General features: G+C 46.9%; 1 pseudogene; it reads left to right on the plus strand.

Moving 5' to 3' along the window:
* Positions 1–25,346, plus strand: part of LOC141271407 (uncharacterized) — a 106,861-nt pseudogene that overhangs the window by 71,117 nt on the left and 10,398 nt on the right.

A 25,346-nucleotide genomic window follows, 5' to 3' on the forward strand; every position in this document is an offset into this window, starting at 1 on the left:
GTTAACAAACATGGATGTTTGTTTAAGCAAATAACTTATGCTGTAATGTTGTCATTGTTTCAGTTGAATAAATCTATTTAAATTGTTATTAAGGTCAGGATTATTTTTCTCCTTCCTAAGTACAACAGAACAATGGTGTCCAAATATGAATGATTAACCCATTAAACTGGGGAGAAAAAAGTAATATAAAAAGTGATTCTAAAAATCTTCATCTACTTGCATGTTAAAGTAAAGTAGCAAGAACTAGTTTAGGTAGAAACTTTGATTTAAATCACTGATTTAAATCAAGCCTTACTGACTAGTGATTTAAATCGTGATTTAAATCAGTTAGATTTAAATCAAATCCACCCTGCACACACCTGATGTATCACATGTCACATGATCCCCTGTGATAGATCATGTGATAGTTCATGTGAAATTAATTTGGCACAATATTAATTACAATATTTTTTTTTAGGCTGTGTGCCCACTATGCGTTTTTTAAGCAATTCCGCTCCAGAAACGCTTAAACGCTTGGTAGAAGGTCTGCCATGTTCCCCAATGATAATCCGCATGTGCTGTGCACATGCTGCGGAAATTTCCGCTGCGGATTATCATTGTGGAAAAATCCTCAGCACTACCAATTATTTTGCGGCATTTTCGCCGCCATTGACTTGCATTGGAACGCATGTAATCCGCCTCACTGCATCTGTACATGCAGAATCCATGCGTTTCAATGTGCGGATGGTACCCGGGTTTGGAGAAGAGGAGACTCTCCTCCAGACCCGGGTACCATAGTACCTGTAAAAAAAAAAGAATAAAATAAAAAATAAATATCATACTTACCTTCTGATGGCCCCCGGTGTCTTTATCCGATGCGTCCTGGCTTGCCGGCAGCTCACGATGGTCTGAAAAGGATCTGCCGTGACGTCATTTAGTCATGTGACGGGTCACGCGACCGCTGACGTTGACAGGCCATCAGAAGGTAATTATATATTTATTTTTTACCATTCTTTTATGGTCACACTATATAAATCCATGCCTGTTGCATGGATTTATATAGTGTGACCAAGTTGTCAAGCACTTTCCAAGTGATGCTAAAATCGCTTGTCAACCCACATGCGGAATTGCAAGTGAAGAACGCTTCACATTCGTATGTCCTTGGCAGGAAAAACGCATGTAAAATCCGCATGCGGTTTTTCTGCCAGGGAGATGCAGAAACTCTCAAAAAAAATCTGAAGCATTTCTGCATCGTGGACACATAGCGTTGTGTGACTCAATATTGAGTACACGTAGCCATCTATACACGGCGGGAGGCCGCACGGCGCCATCTATACACGGCGGGAGGCCGCACGGCGCCATCTATACACGGCGGGAGGCCGCACGGCGCCATCTATACACGGCGGGAGGCCGCACGGCGCCATCTATACACGGCGGGAGGCCGCACGTAGCCTTCTATACACGGCGGGAGGCCGCACGGCGCCATCTATACACGGCGGGAGGCCGCACGGCGCCATCTATACACGGCGGGAGGCCGCACGGCGCCATCTATACACGGCGGGAGGCCGCACGGCGCCATCTATACACGGCGGGAGGCCGCACGGCGCCATCTATACACGGCGGGAGGCCGCACGGCGCCATCTATACACGGCGGGAGGCCGCACGGTGCCATCTATACACGGCGGGAGGCCGCACGGCGCCATCTATACACGGCGGGAGGCCGCACGGCGCCATCTATACACGGCGGGAGGCCGCACGGCGCCATCTATACACGGCGGGAGGCCGCACGGCGCCATCTATACACGGCGGGAGGCCGCACGGCGCCATCTATACACGGCGGGAGGCCGCACGGCGCCATCTATACACGGCGGGAGGCCGCACGGCGCCATCTATACACGGCGGGAGGCCGCACGGCGCCATCTATACACGGCGGGAGGCCGCACGGCGCCATCTATACACGGCGGGAGGCCGCACGGCGCCATCTATACACGGCGGGAGGCCGCACGGCGCCATCTATACACGGCGGGAGGCCGCACGGCGCCATCTATACACGGCGGGAGGCCGCACGGCGCCATCTATACACGGCGGGAGGCCGCACGGCGCCATTTATCCACGGCGGGAGGCCGCACGGCGCCATCTATACACGGCGGGAGGCCGCACGTAGCCATCTATACACGGCGGGAGGCCGCACGTAGCCATCTATACACGGCGGGAGGCCGCACGGCGCCATCTATACACGGCGGGAGGCCGCACGGCGCCATCTATACACGGCGGGAGGCCGCACGGCGCCATCTATACACGGCGGGAGGCCGCACGGCGCCATCTATACACGGCGGGAGGCCGCACGGCGCCATCTATACACGGCGGGAGGCCGCACGGCGCCATCTATACACGGCGGGAGGCCGCACGTAGCCATCTATACACAACGGGAGGCCGCACGTAGCCATCTATACACAGCGGGAGGCCGCACGGTGCCCCCCCAGAGACAGCGGGAAGCCGCACGCAGGACACACAAATATATACAGACATATACATACACGCATAAACACATTTGAAACACAAAAATACATATAAATAGACATCACATAATGATATCTGCACACACACACACTCTCAATCTCACACATACACACTCTCTCACACACACACACACACACTCTCTCATACAGACACTCTCTCATACACACACAGACTCACCATCCCCCGGCTCGGCTCCAGTCCTGGCTCCAGTCCTCTCCGGTGGTAAGTAGCAGTGCAGGGCGCGCACTGTGTGACGTCACAGCTAGGAGACACGGCCGCGCACAGGGCCTTGTCCTCCTAGCAGTGACGCGGCCGGGCCTGCACACAGGGAAGTTAAGTGCTGCAGTGCTGGCCCGGCCGGAGAAGAAGCAGCGGCCGTGCGCCGCTGCTGGGGGAGCGGTCCGGGGGCCCCCCCGCCACTGTCTGCCAGTATGTGCTGCAGCGGGGGTGTTAAATAATACTTCTTTCTGTATTATTTTTCTCTACTGAGGACTTCGAAAAGCATCAATATCAAGATTTTCTTCTAAAAAAATGTATCTATTTATTCTTGAATTGTCCATTAAAAAGAATCAGATTGCAGCAGGTACATACAATAATTAGTTATAAAGTAATTGTCCATTTGTCCATAATTAGCTTAATTGTTGAGATTCACCCATCTTTCCTTGGATCCTGGCTGGTAAATCACGTCTTTGTCCAGCACGTGTCCAGGCCTGCATGTCATCTGCTTCTCAGCATGAAGATTCTTCTTCTGTGTCTTGTGGGGTGGCAAGAGCAAGAGAGCCCCCCCCTTTCTGTACCATGGGCCTTTATAGCCAGTCGTATGGCACACCTGTTCTACATATGGTAGTGAACTAAAAATACACACACAAATAGCGCATGTCAACTAGACACGATGGCTGATGCATAGAACTCAGATTAAAGAAAAAATGAATATCCATAATTAACTATTTAACAGGGGGGGGGTGCACAGAGAGACGGGGCCGGGATGAAGCAGAGCGTGCTCTATGTGAGCGGCGCTTTGCGCATGCCCGGGAAGTCAGGGAGCACAGTGCACATCATAGAGCCCTCTCACGTGCAAGGGAGGAGGGAATATGATAATTAAGCAGATAGGTGGGGATTTGGGGGAATAATAAGCACATAGGCAGGGATTGCTTGGTGTCCCCCGGACAAGCCTGTACAAAATAGAATTGATTAAAGAGCTTTTCTCTGCAATCAAACCTCTACTATGGGCCATACAGGTCTGTATAGATTTACTTTTCTATACCCTGTATGCCCATAGTAGGTCTGATAACTCTCAGGGGGTGACAGATTCCCTTTTAATGTACTAGGCGCTGTATGGTAATTCCATGTATTACTGAAAAAATACTGCTGCATTTTTGCTGCATTTATTTTTTTTGCTGCAGTTTTTATGCAAAGTAAAATCTGCATTTTACAGTATCAGCAAAAGCTATGAGATTTCAGAAATCTAATGCATACGCATTGGTTTCTTTCCTGACTGAATTGGAAAACTGCTGTGTTTTTGAAAACTGCAGCATGTCAGTTCTTTCAGCGTTTTTGCAGCGTTTTTTCACCCATAGAAAACAATGAGTAAGTGCAAAAACGCGACAAAAAAACCCAGGTATCTGGTTTTGCTGCATTTTTTGTGAAAAAAACAGGTACAGTAGGACGTGGAACATATTTATTTTTGTGATTTTTCCCAAGTTTAAACCATAATGTCTTGGTGTCATCACCTGAGATGGCAGTTAGTATTATTACAGTTCAATTAAATTAGTGATGCATGCAAAGTAAGGTGTGAAACTGATCAATACCTGAGCAACTTAAGGGGTGACCAAAGTGTGAAAGTAAACCACGAACTACAAACTCAAGGTACTGCCTATGTGTTAGGTAAACTATTCCCGACCAATTTGCCTCCCCTGCTGTTACATTTGTAATTGTGTATTTTTTCATGAACTCATGTAAACTTTTTTGTTCAAAATGGTCACTATTTTTATCGGTCGACCATGACAGCACCACGAGAGAGGGTATCCACCCACCAAGGACAAGAAACCTACAGGCTTAAAGGGGGCCGCCATCTCTCTCGCCTCAGTTTGGTTTCCTGTCCTTGATGGAGGGAACCTGTGACAGGCTTTCCTGTGGAAGATATCTGGATGAAGGTCTGGATATTGAAGACTGCTATTGTGCGGAGCTCCTATCTGGGGTCGGCAGCTCCAGCGGTGGCGCCCGTATCTGGGGAATGCCCCAGCATCATATCTGCGCCGGATAGCAGTAGGAGCTGCACCCCTATCTGGGGTGGCAGCCCCATTAACATTTTGGTGCGATTAGGGGGAGCGGCACCCCTACCTGGGGTGGGCTGCCCCTGTGCTGATCCAGACCGCAGTGGGAGCTGCGCCCCTGTCTGGGGTGGCTGCCCCACTAACACTCGGCAGATGGTGGGAACGACCCTGCCTGATGTGAGCCCTGTGTTGCCCTAGAGTGGTGGCTGCGCCCCTGTCTGGGGTGGCAGCCCCATCAACTTTTTTTTCCTGAAGATGCAGCGGCGGGTGATGCACCCCGATTAGGGGTTAACAGCCCTGTCATCTTTCTGGGAAAGGATCAGCACCCCTACCTGAATGGATGCGGCGCCCCCACTGGAGCATCTCAGCGTTGCCCTGTGCCAGTGCGGCTTCTTTGTAGAGGGTGACAGTCTGTGCTGCAGGTCTCAGCGGGCCACACGCTTTCGCCTTCTTCCTGTGTTGCCGGAGGCGCAGCTTGATGACGTCACCTCTTCCCTCGGCGGTCATGTGACCAGACCGGGAAGTTCCGGTCACGTGTATTCGGACTCCGAGGATGTGCGGTATTAACCACAATGGCCAGCAGGTGGCGCTCTTTGGGGCTATTGCACCTGATACTGAAGCAGTGTTTAAAAAAAAAATAAAAAAAAAGGGAGGAGAAAATGGAACAGGTGCTACTATTTAACTACCTAAGCACCGTTGTTCCTGGCTTCCCAGCTATCCTTCTCTCTTTCATGGAGACACAAAGTGAGCAGCAGCAGCTAGTTCAGCAGCCTCAATCTTCACCATCTCAGCGGCTGCTTCAGGAGCTCCAAGAGACACATCGCCCTCGAGCTACCGATATTACCCGAACCTCAGGAAGGCGAGGATCTGTGTCCAGGTCCAGCCTTCGTGGCTCCAGCAGAAAGGACAAATCTGCAGCTTCCAAGGATGATCCCCCAGCTGAGAAAGGTCCTTCCTCCAAACCGGTACCAGCCCTTTTGAGTCGTATGGGTAAGTGATCTTCAAGAAAGTTCACTTAGTAATGGAATATCCCTTCTCCTCTATTTTTAATAGGGGTGAAGTGTACCTCCAAATTTAAGCACATTGAATGTGCGTTGTGTAAGACCATCATACCAGACTCCTATCCCAAAAAGTTGTGCCAATCCTGTATCAACCAAACTTTGGCATTCAAGACACCTAGTTTCACCTCAGGATAAAAACCCCTAGTTTAAATCAGAGTAAATCCTCTCTAATAAAGTTAAGAGGAAGGAGGACGCAGATCTCCCCAGCCCCTGATGACTCCCTATCATCGGCCTATGAGGTGGACTCTGACGATTCAGCTTCTTCATCCTCCACATCCTCGGGCAGTGGTACGGGTTAGCATTGTTTCCCTCTAAATGAAATTGACGGTCTGGTTAAAGCAGTGCGCTCAACTATGGTCATTACAGATGTCAGACCAGAAAACTCAGTCCAGGATGTAATGTTCAGGGGACTGGGACAAAGGAAAAAAGGTGTTTTCCAATTAATGATAAGCTTCAGGATCTGATACATAGGGAATGGAGAAAACCGGAAAGAAACAGTTCTCTCCCCCCTTTTTTTAAAGGAAAACACCCCTTTGAGGACTCGGCCTCTTCCTCCTGGGAGAAGGCTCCAAGGCTAGATGTGGCTATAGCAAAGGCATCTAGGAAGTCATCTCTCCCCTTTGATTATATCGGGGCTCTTAAGGACCCTTTGGACAGAAAAGCTGACACCTTTCTCAAAGGGACCTGGGAAACGACTGCTGGGGCTTTAAAGCCGACAGTTGCTACAACTTGTACGGCCCGGTCCTTAATGATATGGCTGGAACAGCTTGAATCCCACCTTAAAAATAACACATCTAGAAAGAAGATATTATCTGATGTTCCACTCATGCAGGGTGCAGCAGCTTTCCTAGCGGATGCCTCCACGGACTCAGTTAGGTTGGCAGCAAGATCAGCCGCCTTGTCCAACGCAGCCCGTAGAGGCCTGTGACTTAAATGTTGGCTAGGAGATATGCAAGCGAGAACGATACTATTTGCTATACCATTTGAAGGGGAACATCTTTTCGGGCACGTTCTGGATCAAATCTTGGATAAAGCAAGCGACAAGAAGAAAGAGTTCCCTAGCCTATCCATGCCTACTTATAAACGTTTTTTTCGTAAAAGAAGATTTGTACGTAAAAGACCGCAAAGGAATCAGGATAAGTGAGAAGACTGCAGGCCGAAAGGTAGAGGGCTTCTATTTTGTTCTTCTACTCTGGGACCCCGGAAGCCGAGTCAATGACTCGTAGCCCAGGTAGGGAGGAGGCTGTTGGGCTTCTTACCTGCCTGGACAAATATTTCAGCCAGTAACTGGATCCTTGATCTGATAGGTTCGGGTCTGAGTTCCAGGCGATTCCTCGTGGGAGATTCACCTTGACCCCGGTCCTTTACTCAGTGTCAGAGCAGCTGGCCCTACAAAAGGAAGTCCTGGACTTAGTTCATAAAGCAGTCGTGGTGGAAATCCAGGCATCTGAAAGAAGGCTAGGATTTTACTCTCCTCTCTTTTTGGTCCATAAGCCGGAAGGTTCTTTTAGGTGTATCATTAACTTAAAAGCCCTTAATAAGTTATTGATAGTTCCCACCTTTAAGATGGAATCTGTGAAATCTACAATAAAGTTGCTGTTTTCAGGCTGTTACATGGTAGTATTAGATTTAAAAGACGCCTATTACCATGTACCTATCCATAAGGGTGTACAAAAATACCTTAGGGTGGCCTTAGTCATGGATGGGGAAATCAAGTATTTCCAATATAGTGACCTCCCAGAAGCCAAGAAACAAAGGGTTAAAAATCAGGTGAAAAATGCAGTATCAAATCCGGTCATGTCCCTTAAAGCAGCAATGTCCCTGTTGGGTACCCTGACATCATGTTTTCCTGGGGTTCTGTGGGCACAATACCACTCCAGGGTTCTACAGTGGGATATGCTATATAAAGAAGTTTTGTTGAGGGGGCACCTGGAAGGGAAAATATCCTTGTCACCCCGGTCGGTTGAGTCTTTACAGTGGTGGGTGAATGAAGCGAACCTATCTCGAGGAGTTCCCTGGGTGCTTAGTCACTCGAACAATTACCACCGATGCAAGTCCCAGTGGGTGGGGAGCTCATCTGGAGGATATGGTAGCCCAGGGGTCCGGGTCGAATAGTGAAAAGGATCTCTCCTTCAACGCTAAAGAGCTGCTAGCAACAGACAAGGCGGTTAATCATTCCTTATCTTTCCTCCAAGATAAGAACATAAAGATCCTTTCGGCTAATAGAATTGCGGTAGCCTACGTGAACCACCAGGGAGGTACACTCTCAAAATCTCTGATGAGAGTGACAGATCATCTTTTTCAGATCATGGAATGTTATCTCCTTTCCTTAACGTCCCTTCACATAAGAGGAAAAGAAAATACAAAAGCAGACTACTTAAGCCGCTATCCTCTGAGGCAGGGAGAATAGGAACTACAACAGGACGTTTTCTCCCAAATAGTCCGACGATGGGGGCTCCCAGTGGTAGACCTGTTTGCCACAAGAATAAATCGAAAGACAAGGCTCTTCTGTTCCCTAAATCCCAGAGAAAATCCCCTGGCAGTGGACGCTCTCCTAATACCTTGGGATTTCAGCCTGGCCTATGCCTTTCCTCCGTTGATTCTTCTTCCCATGGTCATAAGGAAGATCAGAGAGGACAAGGCGAGGGTTCTGCTGGTCGCACCCTTTTGGCTCAGTAGGCCGGGGTTCTCATGCCTGAGGAGCATGTCCATCTCCGATCCTTGGGTCCTGCCCGAGGTTCCGGATCTCCTCTTCCAGGGTCCAATAGTCCATCCTCAAGTATCTGGCCTCCACTTGACGGTATGGAACTTGATAGGTCGCTTTAAAACAAAGAGAATTCTCTCAGGGCCTACTAGGCACGCTAATGCGTAGCAGAAAACCTATTACAACTAGAATTTATGCTAGAACCTGCAAGAAGTTTTTGTCCTATTCCGGTTCTACAGTTGATAACACCAATTGGTAAAATTTTAGAGTTTTTACAAAAGGGCCTCGAGCTAGGGTTAGCCACCAGTACCCTAAGGCTATGTGCCCACGATGCAGAAATGCTGCACATTTTTTCCGCTTCTCCCTGGCAGGAAAAACGCATTCGGATTTTAGTTGCGTTTTTCCTGCTAGGTAGAAGCGTTTGTCAAGCGTTTTTGCATGCATTTCTGCATGCGGGTTATCAAGCGCTTTTCCAAGTGATTTTAGCACTTGGAAAAGTGCTTGACAACTTGGTCACACTATATAAATTCATGCAACCGGCATGGATTTATATAGTGTGACCAAGTAATAGTTAAAATAAAAAAAGAATAAGAATGGGAAAAAATAAAGATTATACTTACCTTCCGATGGCCCCCGGTATTTTCTCCGCTCCGTCTGCTCTGTTGTATGGGTCGCGGTGGTGTGAAGGACCTGCAATGACGTCATTGAGTCATGTGACAGGTCATTCGACCGCTGACGTCAGCGCGTGACCTGTCACATGACTGAATGACGTCATGGCAGGTCCTCACACTACCGCGACCCATACAACAGACCAGACGGAGTGGAGAAAATACTGGGGGCCATCGGAAGGTAAGTATAATCTTTATTTTTTATTTTAAACTCTTTTTTTCACAGGTTCTATGGTACCCGGGTCTGGAGGAGAGTCTCCTCTTCCCCAAACCCGGGTACCATCCGCACATAGAATCGCTTAATATCCGTGTGTGCAAATTTGCTGACACAGATATTAAGTGTTTCAATGCAAGTCAATGGCGGCAATTACGCTGAGTGTCCGCAATATTAATGGACATGCTGCGTACTTTTCCGCAATGATAATCCGCAGCGGAAATTTCCGCAGCATGTGCACAGCATGTGCGGATTATCATTGGGGACCATGGGGCACGTATTACCAAGCGTTTTTTAAGCGTTTTCGCTGTGGAAATTCCGCCGCAAAAACGCTTGAAAAACGCATAGTGGGCACGCAGCCTAAAAGTTCAAGTTTCTGCTTAGGTACCCTATATAACTGCGATCTTGCGGGCAATTATTGGGTTTCTTGTTTTATCAAAGCTGTGTTTAGATCCAGGCCCATCATCAAAAGCAAATTAGTGCCCTGGGATCTAAATTTGGTTCTAAATGACATAACTAGCTCGCCCTTTGAGCCAATAGAATTAGCGACCCTTAAATCCTTCTCCCTTAAAACAGCGCTACTAATAGCTCTAACATCGGTTAAGCGGATTGGTGATATTCAGGCTGTATCTTCAGCTTGCCTTTTACTCAAATCCTGGATGATAGCATAATTCTTAAACCCGATCCCACTTATCCCCCTAAGGTAGCTTCCCAATTCCACAGACCCCCAAGAAGTAATCTTACCTTCTTTCTGTCCTAATCCGAGTAACCAGAAAGAAGCAGAAACTTTAGGAGAGAGAGTTCTTTGTTTATATCTTTCCAAGGGGTTTAAGGTAACGAAGTCCACCATAGCTAGATGGATTAGGGAGGCTATTTCTTTAGCTTACGCGTCCAGCGGTGAGGAAGTGCCACGAGGGTTGAAGGCTCACTCCACCCGGGCTGTGGCGACCTCTTGGGCAAAGAAGACGGGGGTCTCCATAGAAGACATATGTAAGGCTGCTACCTGGTCCTCTCCCTCTACTTTCTATAGGCACTATAGACTGGATATGGGTGTTTCATCTGACCTCACCTTTGGGAGAAGAGTGCTCCAGGCTGTGGTCCCTCCCTAGACTGCTTCATCTCTGCAATTCTCTCGTGGTGCTGTCATGGTCGACCGGTAAAGTCATAAGTTACTTACCGGTAACGGGATTTTTCGGAGACCATGACAGCATCCTTATATTCCCTCCCTTCACGTTTGTGGGAGCACTCCTTGTTTATTAAATATAAATTTCACACTTAATTGGTGATGTATAAAATGTTAGTTTTGTGGTTGTTTTTTTTTTTTTTTTTTTACTAACCAGGCGGTCCTCTCAATGCTCTGTAATCCAAACTGAGGCGAGAGAGAGAGCCGCCCCTTTTAAGTCTGTAGCTATCCTGCCCTTGGTGGGCGGATCCCCTCTCACGTGGTGCTGTCATGGTCTCTGAAAAATCCCGTTACCGGTAAGTAATTTATGACTTTCAGACATAAAAATCTTTTCCCACTAAATAATTTAATCAAATTGCCCTTTTTCCAAAAATGGTTTATGGTTTCACATGTGTCTTGGATTGGTGACCTGTGTTCATGCTTCTGTGGTGGAAGCAAAGCTGAACTTTAGGATCCTAAAAAACGTAGAAAAACCTTCTATTTGTAAGCAGCTTCTCTACTGCCAAGAGAACAGGTTGTGCCTGCAGAAAAAAACGCAGCAAAAATGCAATGTGTGAACATAGGCTTATCTGTCATATTTACATCAAATTGATTACAGTATAATTGAAGGAAAATATACATATTATGATTTTGTTCCTCTGTAAAGTATCTGATTGCCGTATAGTGATACATTTGTTGTATATATTGTAATCTATTCCACATGGTCAGTTGTTTTTGTACTGCCCTTCTGCCTTTTTTAATATTGTATGTTTCTAAATTGTTAATTAATGAAGATTTGTACCAAGTGTCTCCTCTCTTGAATCAGGTTACATAGTGTATTTTTTTGGAGGTACTCTAAATATACACTTTTTTCTTGCCCCAGTGATGCCTCTGACCAAATACATTTCTAGAAGATGAAGATGTCGTCCTCATCATGAAGTACAGTAGTTATTTCTCATTAACTACTTATGTCACATGTAAGGAATATCTCCTGCAATATTGCTAATGCTGATTACAGACTCAGTAAATGAGACAAAAATTATTATTATTAAAGATGAGTCTATGAGAAACGTATTCAGCTGCAGACTCCAAGGAAGAAACTGCTTGTTGTGTTTGGTCTGAAATATATAGGATTTATTAGTAGATATAATGGGAATAACTGAATACTGTAAAATAATAAAAATAGTAATACTAAAACTAATGATCCCCAACTGTTTATGTGACACCATTGCTTGGGTCCCCCACTATGTATTTTCTGGTCAGTAATAATAATAATAATTTTATTTCTATAGCGCCAAGATATTCCACATCACTTTACAATTCAGGGGGAACATGTACAGACAATATCAGACGTTACAGAGAAACACATAATTTAACAGATACCAAAAGGAATGAGGGCCCTGCTCAAAAGTTTACAATTTATGAGGAAATAGAAGGGCACAAAAGGTAAATGGTAAAAAGTGTTTGTCAACTATGGTACAACCATCAGTATAATAAAGTAGTTATCGAACCCGTTCTACACATTTTTATTGGTTTATTTCCAGCACCATTTTTATTTTTTTTTAAAACACCGTGTCAGGGAATTCGCATATACATTGTCTTCGATAAAATGGTGCCAGATAACGCGGTATTCACACGCGCTGAATCTGGCACCATTTTATTAAGTCAACATAGCAATGCGCACAAGCCGGCCATAGGGTTAATAGCGATGGGCGGTGCATGCACACTGCTATGTTGGCGTTGTAGTACATTACTTCAGCAAAATGGCGCCAGAGTCTGCGCATACCGCGCTATCTGGCGCCATTTCCTTGAAGACACTGTATATGCGAATTTGCAGACAATCCGACCCCATCCTGGTAGTTGACCCCCATCCTGGTCACCCATCCTATTCTATGCTCCCACATCCTGGTATATGCCCCCCCATCATGGTCCCCCATCTTATTATATGCTCCCCCATCCTGGAATATTCTCCCTCATACTGGTCCCCCATCCTGGTATGTACTCTCCCATCCTGGTATATGTTGCCCCATCCTGGTATATACTCCCTCATCCTGGTATATTCTCCCTCATCCTGGTATATGCTCCCCCATCATGGTATATGCTCCCCATCTTGCCTGCGCTGTTGTTGTTCCATCCATCCATACAACAAAACACTCCTACCGTTCCCCAGCCCTCCTGCAGCGCGTTGCATGCCTTATTCAAATAAAATAACGCTGGAATCAGTGCGAGCACGTATCGCGCTATCCGGCACCATTTTATTGACACTGTGATCTCCGGAGAGGTTGGAGGAGGAGTGGGGCGCTGGAACCAGCGCCTGCGCATAGTGCAATATCTGGCGCCATTTTATTGGAGACAAATTTGCAGTGTCTTCAATAAAATGGCACCGGAGATCGCACTATGCTCAAGTGCTGACTCCGGTGGCACACTCCTCCGGCCTCTCCACAGATCACAGTATGTCTTCATGGCGCCGGACATCACGGTATGCGGTCAGTGCGTACGCATACCGCAATCTCCATCGCTACATTCCTCCTCCTGGTCTGGATGTATCCTTCTGTTTTCAGCCACACTGCGCAGGCTCACTGCGCTTGCACAGTCTATAGAGGCTTCGGACAGAAGGACACATCCCTGGTTATATTATAGATAGGGTATTCAAATAGCGCTGCATGAACCGGTCACTATCCAATAAGTACAAGTACAGATACAGAGTGCTAGAAAGTGCATGGAGGGTGTGTACACAGATGATAAAAGGGACTAGATTAGGAAGAAAATTTTCGTAGGGCAAAACGTGAATAGTTAAGTGAGTAGATGTTATAAAGAAATGCGTTTTTAGGGCACTCTTAAAACTATTGGTATTGCGAATTAATAAAACTATCCTATCAGACGTAGTGCATTCGAGAGAAATGGCCAAGCACACGGGAAGTCTTGGAGACTGGAGTGTATTGAAAATGTTAGTCTAAAGTAGGGTGATAGACAGAGATGAAGGAAGAGATGTAGGGTGGTGCTGAACTTTGGAGCACCTTGTGCGTGAGTGAGATGTTTATATTGTATTCTATAGCGATGAGCAACCAGTGCAATGACTGGCACGCGGTGGAGGCATCTATGTAGCTGTTGGACAGCAATATGATCCTAGCTGCTACATTCAGGATGGATTGGAGAGGGGAGAGTTTAGTAAGATGGAGATCGATAGAGAGTTACAATAGTCCAGACAAGAATGAGTAAGTGCAACAGTTTTAGAGATTTTACAGAGTCAAAGGTGAGAAAAGGTCGGATTCTGGAGATGCTTTTGAGGTGGAGCTGACATGAGCAAGTGATCGGATGTAGGGGAGTGAAGGAAATATCTGCGTCAAATATAACCCCAAGAAAGCGAGCGTGCTGCTTGGGGGTTATGGTAGAACCAGACCCGGAAATGGTAATATTGGATTTAGGAAGGTTAGTAGATGGGGGAAACACAAGGAGTTCAATTTTTGACAGATTCAGTTTTAGATGCAGGGAGAACATGATGTTAGAGACAGCAGAGAGACCATTACAGCATGGAGATGGTACTGAAAAACATATTTACTGATGGTTTGTCCAATAGAGTTGGTGTATAGTGAGAAGAGGAGGTGACCTAGGACTGAACCCTGAGGAACCTCGACAGTAAGGTAAAGAGGAGAGTAAGAGGAGCCAGCAAAAAATGCAGTGAAGGAGGGTACAGAGAGGTAGGTTAAAAATCAAAAGAGAGCGGTATCCTTGAGACCGATAGAGCGGAGCATAGTGAGAAGGAGCTGGTGATCCGCAGTGTCGAATGCAGCAGAGAGGTTGTATTTAACAGCCCAATTCTGGGATGGTATTTTATGTAACAGGTGTGTGCTTGTGTGTTTGAAGGAGGAGGAAAAGATGTCTAATGAAAGAAGTTACCGTATTTTTCGAACTATAAGCTGCACTTTTTTCCTCCAAAATTTTGGAGGAAAGTGAGGGGTGCGTCTTATAGTCCGAATGTCTTGTGAAGGTGGGTGTGAGGGAGCGGCAGTGGCGGAGGAGCGGGCATAGGAGGCAGGAGCCGCCAGCTGCAGCCTACACTGTGCCCGCTACTAAAGAAAATGAATATTCACTTCTCCCCACACCCATGGGCGTGGAGAGCAGTGAATATTTATTTTCCTTAATAGCGCTCACACTGTACCTGCAGAGCGGCTCCTGCGGTGGCCGGCGGTCAGTGTGCCCGCTATTAAAGTCCATGAATATTCACAACAATCCACTCCCATGAGTTGTAGTGAATATTCATGCACTTTAATAGCAGGCACACAGACCGCCGGCTGCTGCAGGAGCCGCTCTGCGGGTACAGTGTACCGCTATCAGGCTATGAGCCCACAATGCAGAAATGCTCCGGATTTTTCCTGAGCATTTCTGCATCTCCCTGGCAGAAAAAACGCATGTGGATTTTACATGCGGTTTCCCTGCCAGGGACAAGCGGAAGTGAAGCGTTTTTCACATTCATTTCCGCATGCGGGTTGTCAAGAGCTTTCCAAGCGATTTTAGCATCACTTGGAAAGTGCTTGTGACAACTTGGTCACACTGTATAAATCCATGCAAACTGCATGGATTTATATAGTGTGACCGAAAGAATGGTAAAAAATAAATATTATACTTACCTTCTGATGGCCCCCGGTGTCCTTGTCTTGGCTTGCGGGCAGCTCGCGGTAGATTAAAAGGACCTGCCGACGTCAGCGGTCGCGTGACCCATCACATGACTAAATTACGTCACCGCAGGTCCTTTTAGTCTACCGCGAGCTGCCGGCAAGCCGAGACAAGGACTCCGGGGGCCATCAGAAGGCAAGTATAATATTTATCTTTTATTTTATTCTTTATTTTTACAGGTTCTATGGTACCCGGGTCCGGAGGAGAGTCTCCTCTTCTCCAAACCCGAGTACCATCCGCACATTGAACCGCATGTTATCCGCATGTACAGATCCAGTGATGCGGATGACATGCGGTCCAATGCAAGTAAATCACGGCGAAAACGCTGCATTTCCGAAAAACAATTGGTAGTGCTACAGATTTTTCTGCAATGATAATCCGCAGCGGAAATTTCCGCAGCATGTGCACAGCACATTCAGATTATCTTTGGGGAACATGGCAGACCTTCTACCAAGCGTTTCTTAAGCGTGTCTGCAACGGAATTGCCGCTGCTTAAAAAACGCATAGTGGGCACACAGCCTTAAGGTGAGTGAATTGTCACTGGGGAGCAGTGACTCTTCCGGCACAGCATCCCACAGTGTGAGGGCGCAGGGCAGTGACGCCATGCGCGACTCACACTGTGAGATCAGTGCTGGCAGCAGAGCAGAACGCAGCGCTGGAACACAGGGAAGAAAGGTGAGTAGAATTGTTTTATTTTTTTGTGTACAGCATGGGATAGGGGGTTCCAGGATGGGGATCATGGGTGCCATGCATACCAGGATGGCGGATTGGGGTGCCATGCATATCAGTATTGGGATGAGGGGTGCCATGCATACCAGGCCATATATACCAGGATGGAGGATATTAACAGAATTGGGGGACATTACCCCTATAACAGTGTCAGCAGCAGACCCCCTCCCCCATAACAGTGCATCATGACCACATTTTTTGCTTACATTTTTTTTCTATTTTCCTCCTCTAAAACCTAGGTGCGTCTTATGGTCCGGTGCGTCTTATAGTCCGCAAAAATACGGTAAATATTTTATGTATTAGCAGTAATCTGATATCAACACCATCCACAGATATAAATGTGATCCAAATGCATAATTCCTTCTGTGGGTTACACCACCAGGATTTTCAGCCTCGGGAAACCACAGAAGCATAGGCGGATTATAATGAGGTCAATCCCGGCTACCGCCCGGGGCCCGGGACTGCCATGGGGCCCGGGGCTCCCAGGGACCTGTGGCCGGATGGACCTCATTATAATGTGTGACAGGAGGGCCCGGGAGTCGGAAGACGTTATCTGCTCTGCTGTGTCCGGCGGTGCTGCGAGGATGAATCACCAGCAACTGACTGTATAAGTGCAGGAGAGGAGGCTCCGCCCACCTGCTCCGGCCTCCAGCAGAGAACAGAGCCAGCTTACAGCATGGCCACTGCTCTCCCTGCCCCCTACCCGTGTCTTGTTACCTCTCCGCTCTCCCCCTCCTGCCCTGCAATTACACCAGAGCTCTGCAGTCGGGCCTCAAGAGGAGGGGAGGCTGCCCCACAGAGAACATGGAAGAACCTGCATCATGTACAGAAAGGGTAATGTGCAATGTGTGTGTGTTTTATAGATAGATAGATAAATAGATATATATATATACATACACATATGTATGTATATGTGTGTGTGTGTGTGTGTATGTATCTATGTATTTGTGGACCATCAGAGGGGCTCACTCGCTGTCGTGGCCCGGGATGCTTCCCCTGTGCAGGACCGCTGGTACTTCACCTGACATGGCCGTGAGCTGTGCGGCTGTGTCTGGTATTAATGCCGCGCCATTACTACCAGACTCAACCGCACAGCGCACGGCCATGTCAGGGGAAGTACCGGCAATCAAGCAGCGCCAGAGGGCCTACACAGATGCTGTAGAAGCAGCCCAGGCCCCAACGGCGAGTGGGCCCCTCTGATGGTCCAGGGCCATGTCTGTGACATGCCGGCGGCCCTGCACTGAGACATGCCTGAGGAGCTGCTGGACAGGACAGTTTTATGTGTTTATAAGATATGTACGCCTGCATGTGTCTGTGCGCATATCTGCGTACCGTGTGCATGTGTGCGCATATCTGCATATCGTGCGTGCGCACGTGTGCTGGCCCGGCCGCATCACAGCTAGAAGACACGGCCCTGTGCGCGGCAGTGTCTGCTAGCGTGACGTCATGCAGTGCGCCCTGCACTGCTTCTTGCCACCATAGAGGAGCTGGATGACTGGAGCCGAGCAGGGGGACGGTGAGTGATGTGTCAATGTGTGCAGATATCATTGTGTGATATGTCTGTTTATATGTATTTTTGTGTTTCAAATGTGTTTATGGTTATGTGCCCACGATGCAGAAATGCTGCATATTTTTTCCGCTTCTCCCTGGCAGGAAAAACGCATGCAGATTTTACATGCATTTTTCCCGCCAGGTAGAAGCGTTTGTCTAGCGTTCTTCACTTGCATTTCCGCATGCGGGTTATCAAGCGCTTTTCCAAGCGATTTTAGCATCACTTGGAAAAGTGCTTGACAACTTGGTCACACTATATAAATCCATGCAACTGGCATATATAGTGTGACCAAGTAATAATTAAAAAAAAGAATAAGAATGGTAAAAAATAAAGATTATACTCCCCTTCCGATGGCCCCCGGTCTCCTCAGTGATGCGTCCGGTGTGTTGGGCGGCTCACGGTGGTGTGAAAGGACCTTTCATGACGTCATTTAGTCATGTGACAGGTCACGCGACAGCCGATGTCGGTTGTCGTGTGACCTGTCACATGACTAAATGACGTCATGGCAGGTCCTTTCACACCACCGCGACGCATACAACAGACTGGACGTATCGCTGAGGAGACCGGGGGCCATCGGAAGGTGAGTATAATCTTTATTTTTTTTATTTTAAATTCTTTTTTTTTACATGTACTATGGTACCCGGGTCTGGATGAGAGCCTCCTCTTCTCAAAACCCGGGTACCATCTGCACATTGAATCGCTTAATATCCGCATGTGCACATGTAGTCATGCGGATATTAAGTGATTCAATGCAAGTCAATGGCGGCAATTACGCTGCGTGTCCGCAAAATTAATGGACATGCTGCTTTTTTTTCCGCAATGATAATCCGCAGCGGAAATTTCATTGGAGACCATGGGGCATGTATTACCAAGCGTTTTTTCAGCATTTTCGCTGCCGAAATTCCGTGGCAAAGAAACGCTTGAAAAATGCACAGTGGGCACACAGCCTATGCGTGTATGTATTTGTCTTTGTATATGTCTGTATATGTTTGTTTGTGTGTGTGCGGCCTCCTGCTGTATCTGGGGGGGGGGGCGCCTTGCGGCCTCTGGCTGTATCTGTGGGGGGCGCTGTGCGGCCTCCGGCTGTATCTGGGGGGGGCGCCGTGCGGCCTCCGGCTGTATCTGTGGGGGGCGCCGTGCTTCCTCTGGCTGTATCTGGGGGGGAGGGCGCCGTGCGGCCTCCTGCTGTATCTGGGGGGGGGCGCCGTGCGGCCTCCTGCTGTATCTGGGGGGGGGCGCCGTGCGGCCTCCTGCTGTATCTGGGGGGGGCGCCGTGCGGCCTCCTGCTGTATCTGGGGGGGGGCGCCGTGCGGCCTCCTGCTGTATCTGGGGGGGGGCGCCGTGCGGCCTCCTGCTGTATCTGGGGGGGGGCGCCGTGCGGCCTCCTCCTGTATCTGGGGGGGGGGCGCCGTGCGGCCTCCTGCTGTATCTGGGGGGGCGCCGTGTGGCCTCCGGCTGCATCTGGGGGGGCGCCGTGTGGCCTCCGGCTGCATCTGGGGGGGCGCCGTGCGGCCTCCTGCTGTGTATAGGAGGATTATGTGAAAGCTCATATTATACAGTATGAGACCCTACATACATAGGGGGATGTCAGCATACTTAATTGTGCTCAATATTAAGTCATACAATTAATATAAAAAAATAATTATAATTAATATATTAATATTGTGCAGAATTAATTTCACATGAACTATCACATGATCTATCAAAGGGGAATCATGTGACAAGTCACGTGATACATCAGGTGTGTGTGTGTGGCGGGGGGGGGCCATGCCGTCTAAACTGCCCGGGGCCCTTGCTACTCTTAATCCACCCCTGCACAGAAGTATAATATCAATTCTTTGCACCTTCTTTCTATGCATACAATTGGCCATCCTCCTCTCACCTGAGACCCTTTACAATATCTCTTCCAGAAAAACTCATTGTCAGATCCAGGAGAGACGACGTGAATTGTAGATCTATCCTAATTTCTACTGTTTTCTCCTCTACCAGAAGCTTCAATCCGTAAGATTATTTAACTCATTTATCTTTGTGCTGTTTTTGCCTTGTGTGTAAATATTTTTATCATTACATTTTCTGAAGCATCGTACTTTTACTTTTTATACAGTACAATCCAAAAGTTTGGACACACCTTCTCATTTAAAGATTTTTCTGTATTTTCATGACTTTGAAAATTGTACATTCACACTGAAGGCATCAAAACTGTGAATTAACAAAATATACTTAACAAAAAAGTGTGAAACAACTGAAAATATGTCTTATATTCTAGGTTCTTCAAAGTAGCCACCTTTTGCTTTGATGACTGCTTTGCACACTCTTGGCATTCTCTTGATGAGCTTCAAGAGGTAGTCACCAGAAATGGTCTTCCAGCAATCTTGAAGGAGTTCCCAGAGATGCTTAGCACTTGTTGGCCCTTTTGCCTTCACTCTGCGGTCAAGCTCACCCCAAACCATCTCGATTGGGCTCAGGTCTGGTGACTGTGGAGGCCAGGTCATCTGGCATAGCACCCCATCACTCTCATTCTTGGTCAAATAGCCCTTACACAGCCTGGAGGTGTGTTTGGGGTCATTGTCCTGTTGAAAAATAAATGATGGTCCAACTAAACGCAAACCTGATGGAATAGCATGCCGCTGCAAGATGCTGTGGTAGCCATGCTGGTTCAGTATGCCTTCAATTTTGAATAAATCCACAACAGTGTCACCAGCAAAGCACCCCCACACCATCACACCTCCTCCTCCATGCTTCACGGTGGGAACCAGGCATGTAGAGTCCATCCATTCACCTTTTCTGTCGCACAAAGACACGGTGGTTGGAACCAAAGATTTCAAATTTGGACTCATCAGACCAAAGCACAGATTTCCACTGGTCTAATGTGCATTCCTTGTGTTCTTTAGCCCAAACAAGTCTCTTCTGCGTGTTGCCTGTCCTTAGCAGTGGTTTCCTAGCAGCTATTTTACTATGAAGGCCTGCTGCACAAAGTCTCCTCTTAACAGTTTTTGTAGAGATGTGTCTGCTGCTAGAACTCTGTGTGGCATTGACCTGGTCTCTAATCTGAGCTGCTGTTAACCTGCGATTTCTGAGGCTGGTGACTCGGATAAACTTATCCTCAGAAGCAGAGGTGACTCTTGGTCTTCCTTTCCTGGGGCGGTCCTCATGTGAGCCAGTTTCTTTGTAGCGCTTGATGGTTTTTGCAACTGCACTTGGGGACACTTTCAAAGTTTTCCCAATTTTTCGCACTGACTGACCTTCATTTCTTTAAGTAATGATGGCCACTCGTTTTTCTTTACTTAGCTGCTTTTTTCTTGCCATAATACAAATTATAACAGTCTATTGAGTAGGACTATCAGCTGTGTATCCACCAGACTTCTGCACAACACAACTGATGGTCCCAACCCCATTTATAAGGCAAGAAATCCCACTTATTAAACCTGACAGGGCACACCTGTGAAGTGAAAACCATTTCCAGTGACTACCTCTTGAAGCTCATCAAGAGAATGCCAAGAGTGTGCAAAGCAGTCCTCAAAGCAAAAGGTGGCTACTTTGAAGAACCTAGAATATAAGACATATTTTCAGTTGTTTCACACTTTTTTGTTAAGTATATAATTCCACATGTGTTAATTCATAGTTTTGATGCCTTCAGTGTGAATGTACAATTTTCATAGTCATGAAAATACAGAAAAATCTTTAAATGAGAAGGTGTGTCCAAACTTTTGTTCTGTACTGTATATTAAATCTAAAGTTTAATAAGTTTGTTCCCCTTGTTCTAAATGTACCCACAACCTCAAAGAGAAAAAGTATAGCTTGTTCTTTTATACCCAGTGTATGCCAAAGTTCAAAAAAAGTACCTATCCGTTAACTGTGCATGTGTATGCAGGTGTCTCGGTAGCCTATTAATGGCAAGTGGTGGCTGTGAGAAGTGTGGTGTGGATGTGTGAGCTGGCTGTAGGGTGCTCTTATGCTTAGTTCATTGTCAGTCTATTGTGGTAGTTGAATGAATGAGTGGTTGTGAGAAGTGGAGTCTTACTTTACAGTCTCATCTGAGTCACGAGTGCAGCAAGTGGGTGATGTTTATGATATTCCAGTTTATACAATCTGAGAATACAACATCTACACGTTATATATCATTATATGTTCCCCTTATTATCTCCAGTAATTGTGTCATTACACAGGATTCTTTATGATGTGACATTGGTTCATCTTCTTCACATTCAGGTCCCTATAATATTGGATCCTGTCAGTGGAGAACTTCTATATAAGATAATTTTCCTGCTTGACCCATCTAAGATGGATAGGAGCAGGGACAAGATGGCGGAGAGGATATTACACCTCACCATAGAGATCCTCTTCCGGCTTACTGGAGAGGTGAGAGATTCTGATGACGTCACATTACATCATTGTTATCTATGGGTATAACAGATGGAAAGAATTGGAGAGGTGAGGACTCTGGAAATGTCTGTAGTGAGATTTATTAATGTGTCTCTCCATAACCAGGATTACACAGTAGTGAAGAAGACCTCTAGTGAGCGCCGTCAGGACCCTGTGTCTGAGGGATGGGGAAGATTCCTAAGCCAAATCACGGGGCCTCCACCTCACCTCCTGATACATGAGGACATCAATGACCAGAAGATCCTAGAACTCACCTACAAGATGATTGAGCTGCTGACTGGAGAGGTGACACTGCTGGGAATGCTGGGACATTATACAGTAACACTATGAAGGGATCATAGGGGTAATGGTATCATTGTATGTGTCAGGTTCCTATAAGGTGTGAGGATGTCACCGTCTATTTCTCCATGGAGGAGTGGGAGTATTTAGAACGACACAAAGATCTGTACAAGGATGTCATGATGGAGGTTCCCCAGCCCCTCATATCACCAGGTAATAGACAGGACTAAATACACACAGCCTGTAATTATCTTTATGTAAAGAATGAATTCAGTCCCTGTATGTGCTTCCTCCAGTTCTATCCAGTAAGAGGAAAACACCAGAGAGATGTCCCCATCCTCTTCTTCCACAGGAATGTAATGAAGAAAATCCCATTGTTCCTCAGGACCATCAGGTAGATGGAGAGAAGGTGTCATGAGATTTCCCCTATGATGTGTAAAAGACTGTGAAGGTCTTATGTTTGGTCTTGCTTTATCCACCAGAATTGTCTCGATTTCACCACTCACTGTCCTGGGTGCAGTGAGTGACAGCTCAACCACCCTATGGGATCAGGGTCGTGCTGAGCTGTCAGTATTGTGACAGCTCAGCTGTCCAACCTGAGGCAGGGGCTTGCTGAGCTGTCAGTCTTGTAAGTGACAGTCCAACCACCAATCATGGCAGTGGCGTGCTAGGTTTCTTCCAGGTGTCTTCCATTCTAGGTGATTACTTAGCTATTTTTTAGCTACTAGTAACTGATTATTGCTGCCCGACCTTGGATCTTGCCTTTGATAATTCATTTGCCTAGCCCCTTTGTCTTGATCGGCTACCTTCCTGAAATTCTGACCCTGGACTGTGACCTGACTATGCCTTTGTCTTACCCCCTCTTGACTACTCTGTCTCACGGCTAGTCCGTGAATGGTGATTCAGCTTCATATTTGTGACTCAGCGACACATTACGACTGGCCTTGTACTTTTCCCCCCATCAGTATGGATACAGTTCGTACACTTTGCGATCAGGTGGCCAAGGAGCACCCGAATCTAGAATCGATGGAATCCCAGCTGCAGGGTCAGACACAGAGACTTGTAGTGGTTGCTCTGTGATAGTGGTGTGCTGTTTTGGTGAAAACCTTCCCTTCTCCTTTGGTGTTCTATGTGGTTTCTCTGCCTCACTGGCTTTTCACTTTTATCCTTACTGTTTTTATTCCTGTGTGAGTTTTGTGTAACTGAGCTTCTGTTTCTCCTGTCTGTCTTGTCTATGTTAATCCCTACACTTCTGGTCCCCTCTTCCCTGGCAAGGTACGAGACCCAGGCGTCCCCACCACCAAGTGTAATCCTGGCGACAGAGATAGCCTAGGGTCCCTTAGCTTGAGGGACAAAATTAGAGCCCAAAGCCCTTGCTACCCTGCAGTCATATTGTGACAGTAGTTATGACAGCTGTACCTTCTGACATGCAGTTGGTCTCTCACGAACTGGTAGTGGCCCTTCCTGACAAATTTCCGGGGTACAAAAACCAGATTAGGGTGTTCAAGGAGAGCTGTAAGCTATTTTTTACCCTATGACCCCGGTCCTAAGGATGAATCACAGCGGATGGGAATAACCATGTCCCTCCTGCCTTGGGCATTTTCTTTGCCCCCACAAGCCCCATAACATATTCCGTTGACGTTTTAGGGTTGATGTATGATGAACCCGACAGGATCCAGGTCACGGAGGAAAGGATCATGTTACGGGCTGCCCCTTGAGCACTATAGCACCAAGTTCTGGCAATAGTCCATTGAAGTTCTGTGGAGTGATGCAGCTCTCAGGTGCCAGTTTCTTAAACACTGTGGCTCTGCATACTCCAATTTGTTGCTTGGAAGAGGCCATGACTCAAGCCATTTGGATTGATAGCAGAATTCAGGAGAGGCATGGGAAGCGGCAAGGTGTCATTTCCCCCCGAATCTGTCCATTTACCTGAGGCGGAACTGATGGAAGTTGGAGCTGCCAGCTCACTGGCCTTTGAGAGGAAATGTCGGCGCAATCTCAGACTCTGCCTATACTGTGGTCGTGCTAGGCATTAGGAAAAGCCTAAGAATGGGAGACCCTAACTTCCAGGTACTTGTTTACTCCTCAGATAAAGTACTGCTAAACGTGGAATTACTTTTTTGAGAACCAGTTGTTATCAGCACTAACTTTCATTGACTGCAGGTCTGCAACCAACTTTTATCGATTCAGGACTAATTCAGAAATTAGGATTAGGGACAGTTAGGTTAGAAAGACACTTTCAAATTTTTGCCATCGACATTTCACCGTTACTTCAGAATCTTGTCCAGCTGGTAACGACGGAATTCACACTGTCAGTGGGAACACTTCATACTCACTCCATTTCCTGCTTTGCTTTGGATAATTTACCTGCTGGCATGGTATTGGGGTTTCCATGGCTGCTTATTCACAATCCTGTTATTGATTGGTGTCAGAAGGATATTGTTCAATGGAGCCTCAGTTGTCATAAGAGATGTCTTGTGGTCTGTACACATTTGCTCCGCTAGTTTGTCGGGTTACTTGAAAGACTCCGGAGATGTGTTTTTGGAAAAAGAGGAAGAGATACTTCCTTTCCCATCGTCCTTGTGATTGGGCTATTAATCTTGCCAAATTACCTAAAGCTTGCCTGAACACCACCGTGAAAGAGTATGTGAACGAAAGTTTACAGAAAGGTCATATCCGTCCTTTCTCCTCGCCTGTAGCTGTTGGATTTTTCTTTGTTAAATAGAAAGATGGTGGTCTCCGTCCTTGCCCCATTTTCCGTGAATAAAACAAAATTACGGTTAAGAATACATATGCATCTTCCAGTTATCCCTGACCTGTGCAATCAGCTTGTAGGGGCTTGATGATTTTCTAAACTTGATCTTAGAGGGGCTTTCATATGAATCTGGAAGGGTGATGAGTGAAAAATGTAATTTTTAACGTCTGAGGGTCTATTTGAAAATCTTTTCTCATGCCTGATCTGGATTTGCACCATGAACATGTCTGCTGTGAATTACAAGAACTGAGAGAGAATTCTTTATTTGCTAAATTGAAGAAATGTACTTCATCTGTTCAAGAAATATTATTCTTGGGGTTCATTGTATTGGCTGGAGCGTTTAGGATGGATCTTGAGAAGATGCAGGCCATAATTGATTGGGTTAAACCTCAA

This window comes from Phyllobates terribilis, unplaced genomic scaffold, assembly GCF_046119375.1.
Source record: "Phyllobates terribilis strain yellow unplaced genomic scaffold, ASM4611937v1 Scaffold_5__5_contigs__length_657084704, whole genome shotgun sequence".
In the NCBI taxonomy this organism is placed as follows: domain Eukaryota; kingdom Metazoa; phylum Chordata; class Amphibia; order Anura; family Dendrobatidae; genus Phyllobates; species Phyllobates terribilis.